This window comes from Tachypleus tridentatus, chromosome 3, assembly GCF_004210375.1.
Source record: "Tachypleus tridentatus isolate NWPU-2018 chromosome 3, ASM421037v1, whole genome shotgun sequence".
Taxonomy (NCBI): domain Eukaryota; kingdom Metazoa; phylum Arthropoda; class Merostomata; order Xiphosura; family Limulidae; genus Tachypleus; species Tachypleus tridentatus.
Window position 1 is genome coordinate 71,121,055 of NC_134827.1, and position 17,208 is coordinate 71,138,262.

Sequence of the window (17,208 nt, forward strand, 5' to 3'; positions counted from 1 at the left end):
TCCTGACAATCTGTCAGCATCTATAAAACAAATGTTCCTGGATTGGCATTGTTAGCGACGAGAAGAAGAGTACATCTTTGACGTTTAAATGAGAATCACAGACAAGAAAAATAATACTATTAATGTTGATTCTTATTAATATTTTTTTTCCTGTTAAATATTTGGTGAAAAGTTTCATTGATTGTTTTTTCTTTAGATACTGTCGATCAGATATAAATATACTTCTATGTTCTTTCTTCAATTTAGGAAAGAATTTCTCGCAACCTGTGATATAGATTTCATTATATTCATGACCATGACCATTACTTCTGTATGCTTCGCAAAATACATAAACAAACGTATACCATCACAATCGGTAGCTCCTGTACCAAACCACAGAGACTTTATGACCAACAACTGCAGCCAAGTAGTTATCCAATGATTAGATTAGATACAAAAAATAAAGGGTCAAGATCCAACAGACACTTAACAGTGAAGAAAATATAAATCCTGAATTATAGACTGGATTGTTTCTCAAAGGAGCAAAATACAATCTGCGTGTTTTACAGGTAGTATTACTATGGGTGCAATAAATGTTATGAATATTACATGCAACATATACTTCTAAGTAGACTCACTTGGTTTATTAGAATGTATAGATTAGAAATACAACAACTCGAAGGTGTAAGATACAATGTTATAACAATATCAAAGCATGCACGTAAGAAAATGAAATCTAATGATTCATATTTAATTAATTTCCTTAGAAATCACACAATAGTTTCTCACCTGGATGTACGAGATGATTTTTATGATGGGAAAGTCAATACAATAATACTTTTATACAATATTAAATAAGGAAAAAAATCAAGTACATGAACTTTACATCACTATATCTATGGACAAACAAATACTGGGAGTATCTAGATGGACATTCTGCCATAATAACAACAAATTTATTTATTTTAAACAAATATTTTGGATTCATAAAAAGAAAAATATTGCTTCAAGGTAACTCAATTGTTTAGTTTTATCATTTAGAAGTAACGGTAAATTAATTTTTCCTTTATGTGGATCACCACTACCATATAACAACTGCAATGACAAGAGAACTTCCATCGGTACCTGGGCCACAGAAGAAGTAAAAGTTAGGTTCATCTATATTGTGTTATGATTCAGATAATACTGAATACATTTCATAAGGACATAATAATCCACCTGTAGAGGATTATCTTAGCGAGCTTACCGTCGAGGTGGACAGACACTATATAACATGGTGGGTCAGTGGCGGTCTAAAATCTATGGCTACTTATGTAACATTGGAAATTCATGCGGTTAAATGATAGAGTTTACTCTTGATTAACAGTGAAAAATTGAACTTCTCATTAATTAAGTGTAAAATAACAGATATATTCAGTATTTTTCAGCCTTCTATAACTGTAACTAATCATAAGAATATTTGTAGAGATTTAAAGACTCAGACCATTTATAACAAAGAAGAAAAGAAAAATTATCGCCCATTTTACATCAAATCACACATCCTTCCAGGTTTTAACACTTTTCTGTATGGGTATTGATTTTTTTTATCTAATGGAAATAAATCCTTGCCATGGTTTATGGACTGAAGAGAGATCATGTACAGGGCCTTGGGAGAAGATTCCCTGTGTGATCAAACATGATCTATATAAGGCGAGTCCCATTTAGTTTATTTCTTATTATAATTTGAGATAGAAACCTGTTTACCAGATCCTTTTACGAGTTCAGGTTCGACAAGAAGTGGTAAATCACAGTTTGCAAGTTAACCTTTAACATATCGTTGTAAAGTTACTCATCCTATTCCCGAAAATATCGTATGGTTTTATGATGAATTATAACCATATACAAAATTAATGCAAAGTATTGCCACACTTAATTTGTTAGAGGATAGTTGGAAAGATTTCGTGATTATTTAAGGTTTGATAAATAATTTTTTATCATTGATTACACTATGTAACAAATTTTTAATTTTTCTTGTTTCTGAGCAGAAAGTGTTATTTTCCAATTGCTTATACCTGAAGTAAATGGAAAAGACCTATTTTTCGCTTCAAATTTTGCTTTTGTGAGCTGAGTAATGAAATTTTCAAATTTACCCATTTTCCAGAACATTCCAAGTAGATTCAGTGCTGAGTAGCTCATAGAGAATTTTCTCGAACTTACAATAATTTTCAAGAATCCTCTAAAATGTAGAACTGATGAGAATTTTCAAGAACTTTTTAGAATTTTCTAGAACTTTCCCTTGTAATATATATTTATACAGGGGCTCACCACTCACCACTTCAGTTTAGTTCTAGCTGCCTGAGTCAACACTTAGAGCAGCTATCTGATTTTATCAGAGATAGCATCAAGAAGCTGCAAGCATTCTCCAGACGCATTCTGCTAAGTATGTGGACAATTTATCAACGCAATAGCAAAAACATACTCTGTGACAGCATCTGATAAAATGTTTGAAGCCTACAAGGTATATTTCAGCATGCCTGTCGGGGATTAAGATAAACCTTGAGCACTTCATTTTACCTGCGAACACTGAAAAAAAAACTCTAGAAAGTAAGACGGACAATTTTTGCTTGCTTGAATAGTAATATTTTATTTATACAAATTTTAGAGCCACTAGTGGACCTCTAGAAGGTGTTGTTTTAACCATTGCACATAAAATTATGTTTTATGAAACAATTTGTCACAGCTCTTGACAAGGAGTCTCCAGCCTTCGAGACTTCTTCCCTAAGCTGTCTGTGGCAAGGTCAAAACTGGTGTCTTCGTTGGACCACAAATAAAGAAGATTCTGGAATGCACAAAAGCTCAGTAGGTAGAAAGAAAAAGCTTGGGGCAACTTTGTCGCAGTAATTCGGGGCTTCTTGAGCAATCACAAGGCTGAAAATTATGTAGAATTGGTTGAGGCTCTGGTGAAGAATTACGGTAAAATGGGCTGCAAGATGCCCCTAACATCCCATATCCTTGATGCTCATCTTGATAAATTCAAGGAGAACATGGGAGTATACTCAGAGGAGCAAGGCGAGCGCTTCCACCAAGATATACTGGACTTTTAACGTATAATGAAAACATGATGGGAGACTATATTTGGGGGCTGATACGTGAAAGTGCGACATTACAGTCGCAAATCTCGAAAAACTACTCACTTCTAAACATTTTTGTATAACTTTAGTATAAATACATGTAAATCTTGATTCATATGTTGTTTTATTCAGACCTAGAAAACAGAAAATAGATTAATTTCTAAATTTCATAATCCAGATCACAAAAGCAAAGCTTCAAGAGAATAATGTTTTTTTTCTGTACTTTTACAACATAAACAATTAAGAAATAACACACACTATCCAGGAACAAAATTTGTGTTACATAGTGTTATCGTATGAGTAACATTGAAAAACTAAATGTCTAAATTTTTTATACGTGGAAATCACCATTTGAATGTATAATTGTTTTAAATTGTACAGAATTATTTCATCTGGGTAGAAAAATGCGTAATATTAACTTAAATTCTCAATTTCTTATTTTGGTGTGTATTTTTCTGATAAAGAGTGTGTGTTTTTTGTAGCAAAGCCATATGGTGTTATCTGCTGAGTCTAAAGTGCGGAATCGAACCTTTGATGTTAGTGTTGTAAATCCATAGACCAGCAGTGGACTTTATTTTGGTTAAGAATATCAGAGATAGATTTTAGTGGAATGTTTTGGAAGTATAACATCTAACTGGACCAGCACAAGTGCCATCACATATTTATCCGCCATGATATATATACCTAGTGGTTTGTGTATTATTGGTAAAGGATTCTATTATCAAGAAGATAATGATCCCAAACACTCATCTAACCTATGCAAAAATTACTCAGCTAAGAAAGAAGCTACTGGAGTCATTCAAATGATGCAATGATTCCCATATAGTTCAATTTTCAACCCAAATCAGCAGACCTGAATTCATCAGAAATTTGACAAATCAAATTTTACTTTCGAAGTAACTTTATGGGAGTGTATCAGAAACATTTGGAGTAAAATTCCAAAGGACACTTTGATTAAATATGTTGCAACCGTGCCTCAAAGACTGTCTGCAGCTATTAAAGTAAAAAATGAGAGACGCAAAATATTAAATGTTTGCTGAAGTCAAGCGTTTCTACTAGGTTTCTGTTGTACTAAATATAAAAATCAATAAAATTTTGATGTTTTACTTGTGATTTACTTTCACCGTTCTTTAAAAGTAGCCTGAAATCTACTTTTTTACTTTCAGTTGCTTATCATCATCAGTATAAGTGAGTCATCAGCTTTATTCATAACATCTCCTGGAAGAGTGGAAATATAGGTCATCACTGTCTGTAGAATGAAGTCGCACTGCTGAGAGAGAGCCTTATCTCAGTTTATATGAAGGGTTGAACGAAAGGTGAGAGTTTGCTGAAAGTTCCTTTTTTATAATCTGTAATTGTTTGTACGAGGTCTGTTCAAAAAATACGCGAACTGACGTCATAAAACAAAATGTACTTTATTTAGAAGTTACAGGTCTGGGACCCCTTCAAAGTACTCTCCTTCCCAACGCACACACTTATCCCAACGGTATTTCCACTTGTTGAAACAGTCCTGGTACGCTTCTTTTGTAATGTCCTCCAGCTCCTTCGTCGCATTTGTTTTAATCTCGGGAATCGTCTCAAATCTTCTTCCTTTCAAGGGTCTTTTGAGTTTGGAGAACAAGAAAAGTCGCAAGGAGCAAGGTCAGGTGAGTTTGGGGGATAGGGAAGAACAGTGATCGAGTGTTTGGCCAAAAACTCACGAGTTCTGAGGGCTGAATTTCGCAGCAACGCGGTGCATCTTCAATTTTTGGTCAAAATCTCGTAACAAGATCCAACTGATATCCCACACTCTTCAGCAAGCTCCCCTGACAGTCAGACGTCGATTTGTCCGCACCAGAGTGTTGATTTTGTCGACGTGTGGGTCGTCAGTTGACGTGGAAAGACGTCCATGACGCTCATCATCTTCAATGGACTGTCGACCGTCCTTAAAACGTTCATGCCATTTGAAACATGCCGTACGCTTCATAACAACATCACCGTAAGCCGTGTTAAGCATAGCAAAAGTTTCAGTCGCAGATTTTCCAAGTTTAACACAAAATTTCACAGCAAGTCGTTGCTCTTTCAGGTCATTCATTCTGAAATCCGCCAAACGAAAAAATCGCACTTCACTTAAAACCGCGTAGCTAATACACAAATGAAGATATCTGCAATCGGGAAATGGCGTCGTAATCAGCTGATCTGTGCAAACCTAGCGACACCAAGCGGATTCCCCTGGAACCAACTGGAGCCGCGCAATTCAAACAGTCCGCGTATTTTTTGAACAGCCCTCGTATGTTCCAATATTAACTAACATTCAAAATGTACTCTATCTTGTCCATTTGATATTGACAATTATTATTACAGTAGTTTGAAAAGTTTATCGGTTATTTCTAAATGGTTGTATAAATAAACAGTTTTTAAAAGTTGTACTTACATTCTCTTTTCATTTATTCATCATAATGCTTAAAATTAAACAACAATAAGAGTTATTTCCATGCATTACTTACAACAACATGCCAGAACTAAAAATGAATTTATATTAAATATTTTTAATGTGTTTTAAAAGTTTTAAAGGATAACATACTCATGATAAAAAGCAAAAACTTAGGCAATACACGTTATTAAAAAACGTGTCAGAAAAGGATGGTTTTACTATTATTCATAGTATCAATACTTTTATTATTTGGTAGCTCAGACTTTTGATAAAGCCGTTGGAATCTAAACATGTAGCAATAATGGTTCTCGTCCCTGAAAAACTGGTACATTCTTTTTATCAACACAAATTTTAAGAGAGATCAGTATATAAAGTATTAAAATCTATAGATAACGATATGAGGTCTACCGTACAAAATTATACATTACCTATAAAGCAAAGATCAAAAACTAGCTGCAACACTACCACTAGGCCTTTCATTTCGAAGCCACGAGCCTATTAAAATTAAAGTGGAATTGCTGGCTCATAAAAATGTGGAGATCACTAACAATGTTCCTCAGAAATACAAAAAGAAAGTTGAAATTTTAAAACTTGATATTTGTGGTGGAGATCTAATGTAGAAGTTGTGATTAGGGAAATATCCATTCCAATTATTAACATAATTGCCCTAATCAACGGCATGCAATGAAAGTGAAGAATTCTACCCATACAGGTAATTATAAGATATGACCATTTTCCAAGTTGTAAATTTAGACAGATGGATGTATATGAAATATTATGTCGGTGTTAAAAGACCTAGACGTAATTTATCTAAATGGGATCACATTTAATAAAATATTATTGTGTTATTCATTATTTTGAGTATTGACTGTCGTTATTGTCTGTTAGTAATGTCTTCAGTCATCTAAGAATTAATATCATCTGCTGTAAAAGTTAAATTAATACTATTGTTAGAGAAGGTGTTGATGGTAAAATAAATAAAGCAAACGGAATAGAGATTTTGTCTTATAAAACTCTGCAATCTATGTATCGTAACTCTACACATTCTTATAGCCTGTATTTAGAACTGAAAGTACTAGTTAAATACGTAACTTTAAATCTGGTTAAAGACTGATTATGTCAACAGGATACGTATTTTATTGAATAATTCAATATGAATCTCGAAGGAACTTCTGCTGTATTGATTAGTTAAATACATATCTTGGAAAAAGATCAACTTCGTCGGTTATTTCAATCTCATCTCCAGTCCGCGGGACCTGAACTTCATTGATTATAGTTCAATACCTATCATGAAGAAAATTTAACTTCACTGATGAGATTAATACCTAATGCAAACTAATCTTAGTTTAATTAATTTATTCAATGATTATTTAAATATGTATCTCGAGTAACTCTCAACTTGATTGGTTAGTTCAAAGGTCCAAATTTCATTGTTCTTTCAATACCTATCTCAAAGGAACCTAAACTTCATAGGTTACATCTTTACATATCTACAAAACCTAACTTCATTTATGAGTTTAATAATTACGTTGATGAATCTTCAATTTCATTGAATAGTTGAATATTTATATTGAGGAAACCTCAAGTGCATTGGTTATTTCAATATGTGTCTCAAATTAACCAAAATTTTATTGCTTAGTACAATGTGTACACTAAAGAAACTTAAACTTCCTTGACGAGATAATAAATATTTTGTGGGGACTTGATCTTCATTGGCTAGTTCAGTATATATATATATATATATATTATGAAGCTCAGTTTCGCTGATTAGTTAAATATGTATCTACGAAGGTCCTGAACTTTACTTATTATTCCAATAAATATCTTATAGGGACCTAGTTTTTATTTATTATTACAATATGTACCTTAAAGGCACTAAGCTTCATTTATGTATTCAATATGTAAATCAAAGAAATTTGAGCTTAATTGGTTACTTCAATACTCATCTCAGAGAAACTTCAACTTCATTGAACCATTAGTTAACCATGGAGGTCTGAAATTCATTCTTATGTTTAATACCTATTTTGAAAGAACATAATCTTCACTGGTAAGTTCAATTGTATCTTGATGTAAATTCAAGTTCGTTGTTTACTTTAACACATATAATGAAGTTAATTATTCTTTATTGATTATTCTGACGCATATGTTGCATGTAAAATCTTCATTGGATAGATAAAACGAAACTGGAGAAAACTTAAACTTCATTAGATAATTCAATACCCGTCTCAAAATGTTTGTTTCCTTAAATAGGTATTAAACTTCATTAGTTATTTCAACACATATCTCGAAGGAAACTAAGCTTTATTGATTTCTACAATACTTATCTGAAAGGACGTTTAACTTAATTGGTTAGTTGAGTACGTTTCTCAAGGGAAGCTAAGCTTCATGGGTGAGTTCATTTCCTATTTACAATGAAATTCAGTTTTGTAGGGTAAATTATGAAGTATCTTTTGAAACTTCATTCTCATTGTTTAATTTTGAACATTTCTACAATGGACCTTACTTTAAATGGATTCTTCAGCATATATGTCTAAGGAACTTCAATTTCATTTGTTAGCTACATACTTAGGCCAGCATGGCCACGTTTTTAGGGCATTTCATTCGTAATCTGAGGGTCGCGAGTTCGAATCCCCGTCACACCAAACATTCTCGCCGATTTAGCCGTGGAGGCTTTATAAGTTACGATTAATTCCGCTATTTGTTGGTAAAAGAGCAGCCTAAGAGTTTGCAGTGGGTGGTGATAATTAAGTGCCTTTCCTGTAGTCTTATACTGTAAAATTAGGGACGGCTAGCGCAGATAGCCTTCGAGTAGCTTTGCGCGAAATTCAAAACAAACCAAACTTTCCTTCTCTCTCCTCCTTTACTTTTTTCTTCAATCTCTCTCCGAGAGCATATGATTTATCTCCGAAGAGAAAGGGTTAAATGTCCCCTGATCCCCATGCCCTGCTGGCATGATGAAGTTGAGGCTTCTTCAAGGTATGCATTAAACTAACTAATATAGTTCAGTTTTCTTCATGGAGAGTATTGAACTAATCAATAATGTTCCCTGAATACATGGATTGAACTAAGTAATGGCGTTTGGTTTCTTGGACATGCATCTTGAAGATTCTTTGAAATATTTATCAATCTAACTAATCATCTTGACCAATGAAGTTATAGCTCGGTACAAGTTTAAGCCAAAAAACAAACGAAAATGAATACAAGTGAACAGACTTTATCTTACAAATATAATAGAAACACTCATTTTTCTTACTAAGCAAAACGTTGCCATTAGGGGAGAACATGAAGATCGTCTTAATGTATGTAATTCTTCTAATGTAAATCGAGGAAATTTTCTTGCAGAAGCAAGGATTTTCACATTGTTTAAGGAAAGGTTCACAGAGCTTGTTGGTTAACATAAACAATGGTTGAATTGGGATATTCAAAATAAAGTTTTGAATCTGGTTGTAATGAACGTGGGAAAATTAATAGCTGATGAAGTGAAATCTACTGGTTTTTATTCCGTCATCGCAGATGAAACTATAGATGTCAGTCACGACAAGCAACTTTTTGTCTACCTTCGCTACATTTCAGAGGGTGTCATAAAACAGAAGTTTTTATGCCTCCTCTTGGTGAAATTAACAAAAGCCCAATCCGTCATTGAATTGACTACAGAAACTTTAGTGCAACAGGGTCTCGATCTTTGATAGTTGGCCAAGGATACAACGTTGCCAATAACATGAAAGATGAACATGTTGGGGTTCAAAGTCTAATCAAAGTTGTGGCCCCAAAATCAATTTATGTTCTTTGTTTTGGTCACTTGCTTAATCTTGCCTTCAAAAAAACCCTAAAGAAAACTCAACCACTGAGAAACATTCTAGGAACAATACAATTAATTTATTCTTTTGTCGAGGAAAGTTCCAAGCGTCATGAAATGTTTCAGGAAATTCAAAAAAAATCGCGGAAAGAAAGTCATTGTGCTTTAGTCTCAGAGTGAGATCGCTGGGCCTTAAGACATGTCGCAGCGGCGGCCTTTAAAAAACATATTGAAGCTACAATTCTCACCCTTCTTAAAATTGTTTAAAACGATACCAGCACTTCGGCTACGGGTAAAAGCCGTCGCGCCAAACATACTCGCCCTTTCAACCGTGGGGGCGTTATAATGTGACGATCAATCCTACTATTCGTTGGTAAAAGAGTAGCCCAAGAGTTGGCGGTGGGTGGTAATGACCAGCTGCCTTCCTTCTAGTCTTACAGTGCTAAATTAGGGACGGCTAGCGCAGATAGCCCTCGAGTAGCTTTGCGCGAAATTCTAAAAACAAACAAACAAAAATAGAAATAGCTGTAATTCAAATAACTCAACAATTAAGCTCTACATCAGTTTGACAAAAGTTAACTTTATATATGTAAAAACGGCTCGTTTGGGCTGAGAAAATTTTTTAAAGAAAAGGAGCGAACAACGTTTCGACCTTCTTCGTTCATCGTCAGGTTCACCAAGAAAAATATTCTCAACCTAAACGAGCCGTTTTTACATATATATTTTTCTCTACAAGTGGGTTTTCTCGACATCAGTGAAAAGTTAACTTTGTGACATTTGTTACGTTGATACAGCATATGAAAACAATCTTTTTGAGATTTTAACACACAACAAAACTTTATTTGGGTCAGCGGAAAGTTTAAGGACTTACAATACAAAATCCAGGATCCGAATCCTCTCGAAGATGACACATTATGCAACTTTACGCTAAAAAGACAAAAACAATAAACAACCGAACTTTTGTTAAAACACAGTGCAATTTCGATTAGTACATTTTTAACCAATAGTAGGAGTTTTACAAATAAATGATTATATCGAATTTGAAATATTTGAACATTTTCAAGAAATTATTTAATAATATTACGCAACTCTTTAAAGTCTAACTACAAACTTGCAGTCTCAATTGAGCAACAACTAGAAATAAGAACTGACGATACACATATTCATTATCATCGGCAGGTGGTTAAGGAACTTGACTCCTGATCCGAGGATCGCGAGTTCGAATCCCCGTCAACCAAATATGCTCGCCCTTTCAGCCGCGAGGGCGTTATAATGTTACGATGAATCCCACTATTCGTTGGCAAAAGAGTAGCCTAAGAGTTGGCGGTGGGTGGTGATGACTAGCTGCCTTCCCTCGTGCAGCCTTGGGCAAAATTCAAAAATAAACAAAAAAACAAACAAGCTCTCGGTCAAGAAAAACAAAATCGCCATTATTTTATTCGGGATATAATTTCTCAAAATGGATTTATGAGAATAGTATCTCTCAACTCCTTTCAACTTATTCTCAGTTGGCACAGTTATTCAGCACTGTTCCAGCTACATGCTGTTTTGCTGAAAGATCATTCTTTGCTTTACGTCGAATCAAAACTTACTTACGTGCTACCATTAGACAAGAAAGACTGCTTCATGTCGTCATACTGAATATTGAACGGGAAATAACCTATTTTGTGATGGAGAACAAAATGGAAGAGATGATCAATGGTTTTGCTCATTGTTTGTTTGAATTTTATTTGGTCTCATGTTATATGCGTTAGAAAAGTAAAAAACACTAGGTGCAATGAAAAAAATATGTTTACGATTTTTGGTTCTTAAAAGCAAATATATGTTGTTACTTTTTCCGAGCAATCAGGGTACTGAAAATTTATGTTTACGTTTTTTGATTCCTAATAACGAAGCTATGATGTCACTTTTTCGGAGAGATCGGGGTACTGAACTGCGGGCCTGAACTTCATTCATTAGTTTAATACATATCTCGAAGAAAAGTTAACTTTATTATTTAGTTCATATTATCTTGAATGGATGTATTTTCATTGTGTAGCATATATATATACATATATATATCTAAGGAAACTAAACTTTATTGTTTATTTCAATACATATTTCAAAGGAATATGAACTTTCTTGGTTATTTGAACACATATCGGAAAGGAAGCTAATCGTCATTGGTTATCTTAATATGCATTTTGAAGGAACCTCAACTTCATTAGATATTTCAAGATGTATCTTGAGAAACTACAACTTCATTGGTTGGTTCAGTAAGTTTGTCTTAGGAAATTCGAATTATTTTCTTAATTATGTTTGTACTTAGAAGAAGCCTAACCTTTACTGATAAATTCAATAGGTATCTCGAATAAGACTAAAGTTGATCAGTTAGTTCAATATATCTATTAAAGGAATTCGATGTCTGTTGATTAGTTTTATATATATCTTGAAGGGTGTTAAACTTTATTAAATAGTTCAGTACGTATTTCAGATGTTTGGTTTGTTTGTAAATAAGCATACATACACATAGCACAAATTGAAATAAATCTAAGTCACCTTTTTTTTTCGCGAATGACTTCAAATTGTAAAATGACACTACACTTCTTTATTCTAAGTGTCTTTAAGCTCTTGACATTATACAGCTATTCATAATTGTATTTTATAACTAAATAATGCACTTAATAACGTAGAACAATAACATTAAAAAACTCGACAATTTCTCCTAACTTACAAAATTTTTCTAACTTTCTAACTATGGGACAATGTTCTCAAGGGAATGAACCTGTATAGTAGGTGAAATTAACATTTATCTTTTCAGATCCCGACGTACAGGGGCTTAGCTCCAGGGGGGATGGGTGGGATACATTCCCCCTTCATTTTAGGTGGGGGTATGGTGCATTCAATCATCCCCCCTACAGTTTGGTCTGTTAAATTGTTTTAATGCATCACAGGCCTACAAATTGTGTGTTTGTTCTTGTGATTCTCGTGTTCTTACCAATTGAATTACATAATTAGGCCTAGATGTAGGCTTCTTCAGTAGCCGAAATGTACATCTTTAATATAGGCGTGCTTCTTAGCTTTTCGATCTAAGCGATAGTTCGTAAGTATCAGTCAGTAGGCCTAAGTATACATGCAAGGCTTGCAAGCACTATCAAAGAAGCTACCTACGTCTTGTACGTTGTGTAAAATTAAGTAAGATTTTCATCACAACAGATTGAACAGAGCATGAAATTCGAAAATATTACTCCTAAGCGTAAACTCCTGTGATCTAGATCTGGCAGGTCATTTGTAGCTTGTAGCTGCATCAATCTTATGTGTATATTGTACGGTTTTCCTACGTCATTTGTTCTTATGCATATCTTGCCGATTTTATTGTCGAACGCCTTACACTCCTTAGCTGCCGAAGCGCTGATCATAGTGTACAGTTAACGACAGGTTCTGGCCGCTCGGATCCAGACTTGCCCTACATCACCCCCCTCCGCTCCCTTTAGTCTGAGCCTCGATTTTACAACAGGGCTCATTAGACCTGTGTTTGTGGCCTTCATTAATTCATGAAATTTTATATTATCACCGCCCTCTAATAAAGTGTTGGTGCTTTATGGTAAAAGAAAAATATATTCTCTTATCATAGATAGTAAAAATAGTGTATTTTATTGTATAATTAGAACACAAAAGGAGCGATTTCAACGGCCTGAAGCCTCTACTCGAATTGTATTGCGAGTTTTTGTTTGGGTGTTTTTATTTAATAGACGCGCTTATAGACATTATATCACAACGTGTTTGCCTTTTGATGAGCTTTAACAGGAATATAATATATTTTTGATTGTTTAAGTATTTTTCGAGAAACTTGCAATTACTTGTGTTGTAACTAGCACACATTATTGTCCAAGCAATGCCCAGGCGGTCAGTCGGCTGGGTAGTCACTGTAAGGTTCGCGTGTTCGACTTAAATACATTGTACAGTTCAGTCCTACTTCCATTCTGTTCTATCTTCGCTCGTTTTACGTTAGATTTTTTCAATAAAGACTGTATTTTAGCCTGTTGAGTCATTTGGGAAACAGATTCCAATTATGACAAGCAAGCGTCTGAAACTTTCCGATATTAGACAGTTCTGCAAGCCATTTACTAACACTACAAGTGACAATGCAGATGCAGATAATCCAACAACCTCAAGCAAAGGAATAGAAACTTGCCATACAGAGGAAATACCATGTTCATCAGAGGACGAGTCTGAAAATTCTTATGCAATTATTACAAATCATGAACCACCAGATAGTTGTGAAATAAGTTTGTGCAGTAATTAAAAATCTGACACTCCACAGATACATTGTCGAAAGCCATATCATCCAGATGCACAACTAATACCACAACAAAAAAGAAAGTAAAATCTCAAAATATTAACTTCCAGGGCAAGTGGCTTGATGAGTTCCCATGGCTGCGCTTCGACAATCAGACTCAAAAAGTCATATGCTTTCATTGTGCCAAGGCGGAAAATAGAGGCCTTTTTACAGGGAAATTGGAGAGGCCAGTGGAGTATACCTTCATATCCACCGATTTTTGCAACTGGAAAAAGGCAAAACAGAAATTCAACGAACATCAATCCTCCTCTCAGCACAGATTCGCTATATCTCCAGAAGGTTCACTTGAAGTAACTCCAGTGACTGTCCAGCTACATGATGGAAAAAAAGAAGCACCAGGAAGAATGCAAAAGAAGTCTAGCCAAAATATTCAGAAGTTTACATTTCTTACTGCGTCAAGGTTGAGCATTACGTGGACATACTGATATGAAGGGGAACTTCCTGCAGTTAATAAAGCTCCTGGGAGAGGAAGATCCTGAGTTGACGGCCTACTTGCCAAAGAAAACCACATTCTCATCACCCCAGGCTCAGAATGAAATAATGGAGATGTTCAGTACATCAAGTATAGTCGAGGATATTGTTTCACCAGTTGTATTGGAAACACTGTACAAAACAAGAAATGTCTCTTGGACGTCAAGGTTCTTGTCTACGTATCGTACACATATTGCTTCCTGTTCGGCACCTTGTAACATCTTGAGTGCCATCAACCATTAATGCAAAGATTTTACTTTGCTGCACTTCGTGTGCTTTGTTCCTCAGTATTTTCCTAACTACTTATGTTAGCGGCTTCATCATAAGTTTGTGCGTACAGTGGATGCCAGGCAAAAATAAAAGAGAAGCAACAGTCAGCTTTGTTTTTTCACTGCGGAGCACACAAGGCTAATTTAATAATGCAACATGCAGTTCAAGCTTGTGAATGTGTTCGAGATTCTATTTAGTGGGTTCATGAACTTGGTATCTTGCTTCAGAGGTCAGGCAAATACAAGACAATCTTTGAAAATATTATATCATCAGACAGCCACAACGGTCCAGTTAAATACATCCGCCCACTGTGTCCAACACGCTGGTTGAGCCGCCCATCTGCAATTTCATGTGCTAATGATCACTACAGTGACATTATTGATTCTTTGTCTGAATTAGCAAATGAAAAATCAAATGTAGCAGTGAAAGCATGAGGTCTGCTGGACAGATTTGACAAAGGAAAGACAGTTTTAGGATTGCTGATGGCTCAGCATCCATTAGCTGTATTATAGGAATTAAACCGTGCACTCCAAGCAAAATCAGCGACAGTATCTGGCATGATTGAAGCATCTGCAATGACAGTTGAGCAATTGCGGGTATTGCGAACAGAGGAAAATTACAATAAGATATTTGATGAAGCTGAGAAAAAGGTAACTTCCCTAGATCTGATGCCTATTGAACTGCCACGCACAGGTGGATCACAGGTGATGGCTCAGCGGAAAATCTCTATGCAACAGCTAGAGATTACTACAGAAGCCAATATTTTGAATTTGTGGACACAAAACATAGAACATCTGACCACGAGATTCAATGCAGACAACAATGACTTGAGGCAATATCTGGCACTTGAGAACATGATCACATCTGGCAAGATTGACAACTCGGTTATAAACTTCTATCCAGAAATCTCTGCACAATGGCTCGAGTTTCAGTTGCCCATATTCAAAGGAACAACAAAAGCAGTATCTCTGAAAGGTGCGAAGAATTCTCACTGTAAAATGCATGAAACAAGCCAGCAGATGTTTAGTAAAGTGTTTCTTCTCATGAAAATTTTGCTTGTCCACTACCCAGCTGCGAATGTGAACGCAGCTTTTCTGCATTAAGACGGTTTAAGACGTGGTTAAGGTCAACTATATCTCAGTGCCGCCTCAACCATGTGGCAGTTTGTCACACTCACAAAGATGAGGTCGACAAGATAAATATAGAAGAGCTTATGAAAGAATTCATAAACAGATCACAAAGGAGGTCTTCGTTTGGAAACATGTAGACTAGAGGACTAAATGAATCTTACTTCAATGAAAAGTGTGAATAATTATGTGCTACATTGTATTGATGTGTAATTTTCAAGAGTTCGCAAAGACATTTTAATTATTTTTATCAAACAATATGAACAGTTTTTCAGTAGATGTAAACTTATCAAGGGTAATTACTAATTTTATTAATATTTAAAAACGTAATTCATGCAATGAAAGTTATTAGTAACCTTGTCAAGTATAATGGCCATCCTTTATACTGTGCAGTGTGCAGGAATAAATTCATGTGGCAGTTAATTTGTGATACATTTGTCTTTATTCTATTAACATTTTGAAAACTGTTCACAACACCTCACTTATACAAACCTACATGGAAACTTTGAAGTATCGTGGCAACAAGATTACTCTGTGACTGCATCTTTACAGCTTTCAGGTTCATGTAATCAGAGATTACAAATTTGCAAATTGAACAGTCTACATGAGTGGTTGCAAAAGTCATCCCCCCATCGGGTGTAAAAAATCTACGCCCTTGACAACGTAATATAGTATATCATTTGATAATTGCGGTAGTTGACTTTCTACTGGTTATAGATGATATACGACTAAACCTAAGAGTAAACTATTAACACATTCTGAAAGAGAGAGTGTCACAAGATGGGTCTGATTTTCGATTTCATTGCTCTGTACCCAAATGAACTGAAGGCTGTAAAAAATTTGCTTTGTCTAACAATGACGATTTTATAGTGAGTGATTTATGTTTCGTTCCATCATTGCTGGAGGGGTGTGATAAAATAGAGAAGATACCTAAAGAAAATGTGTTATGTGTACATCATTCTGTGAAATTCAGGATTTTTAAAAATATTACCTTGTAGAATTAAAAACGTAACACATATATTATTATAATATGAATTATTAGCTAAGATTTTATCTTATACTAACGTAAACAAAAAGTAGTTTAATAATTATTTTGAATGGGAGACAAACGCAGCAAAGGATAACTGTACAGAAAGAAATCAACAATCTCCAGCTACTCAAGTCTCATTCCATTCACAGCCCATCTCTGAGTGATTAGACTAAATTCAGTGCCGCGTGGTAAGTTTATTTTTGCCATTTTATTGACTTTTTAATCACCCTCAGACATCAATATGGAATCACAATTTAAAGCATCTCGAGGTTCTTCTAGTGCCTCTGACGTACAGCAGTTCAGCTGTCCTAATGTCGATATATTTTTATCTCCCAATACTATATCCATCATCTTGCAATTGATGGACTAAAGACATTCAAGTCTTACTATACCAGAAATGTCTACCGACATGCAATCCAAGCTGCAGACTCTAGCCTTAACTGGGTTAAGTTTTTGAAAACCTATAACATTAAGAACTGTATTGATATCACCAAATTGTCATGGGACAAGGTGAAAGGGTCTGTCAGAAATGCATGCTGGCATAATCTTTGCCGTGAAGTCGAGAACGATTTTCATGAGCTTTCCAATAGTTGAGAAGGAGAAAGCTGCCAATATTTTGAGACTAAAGAAATTGGAGGTGAGAGGTCTAATTATATATGAGAGAAGGAGAGGT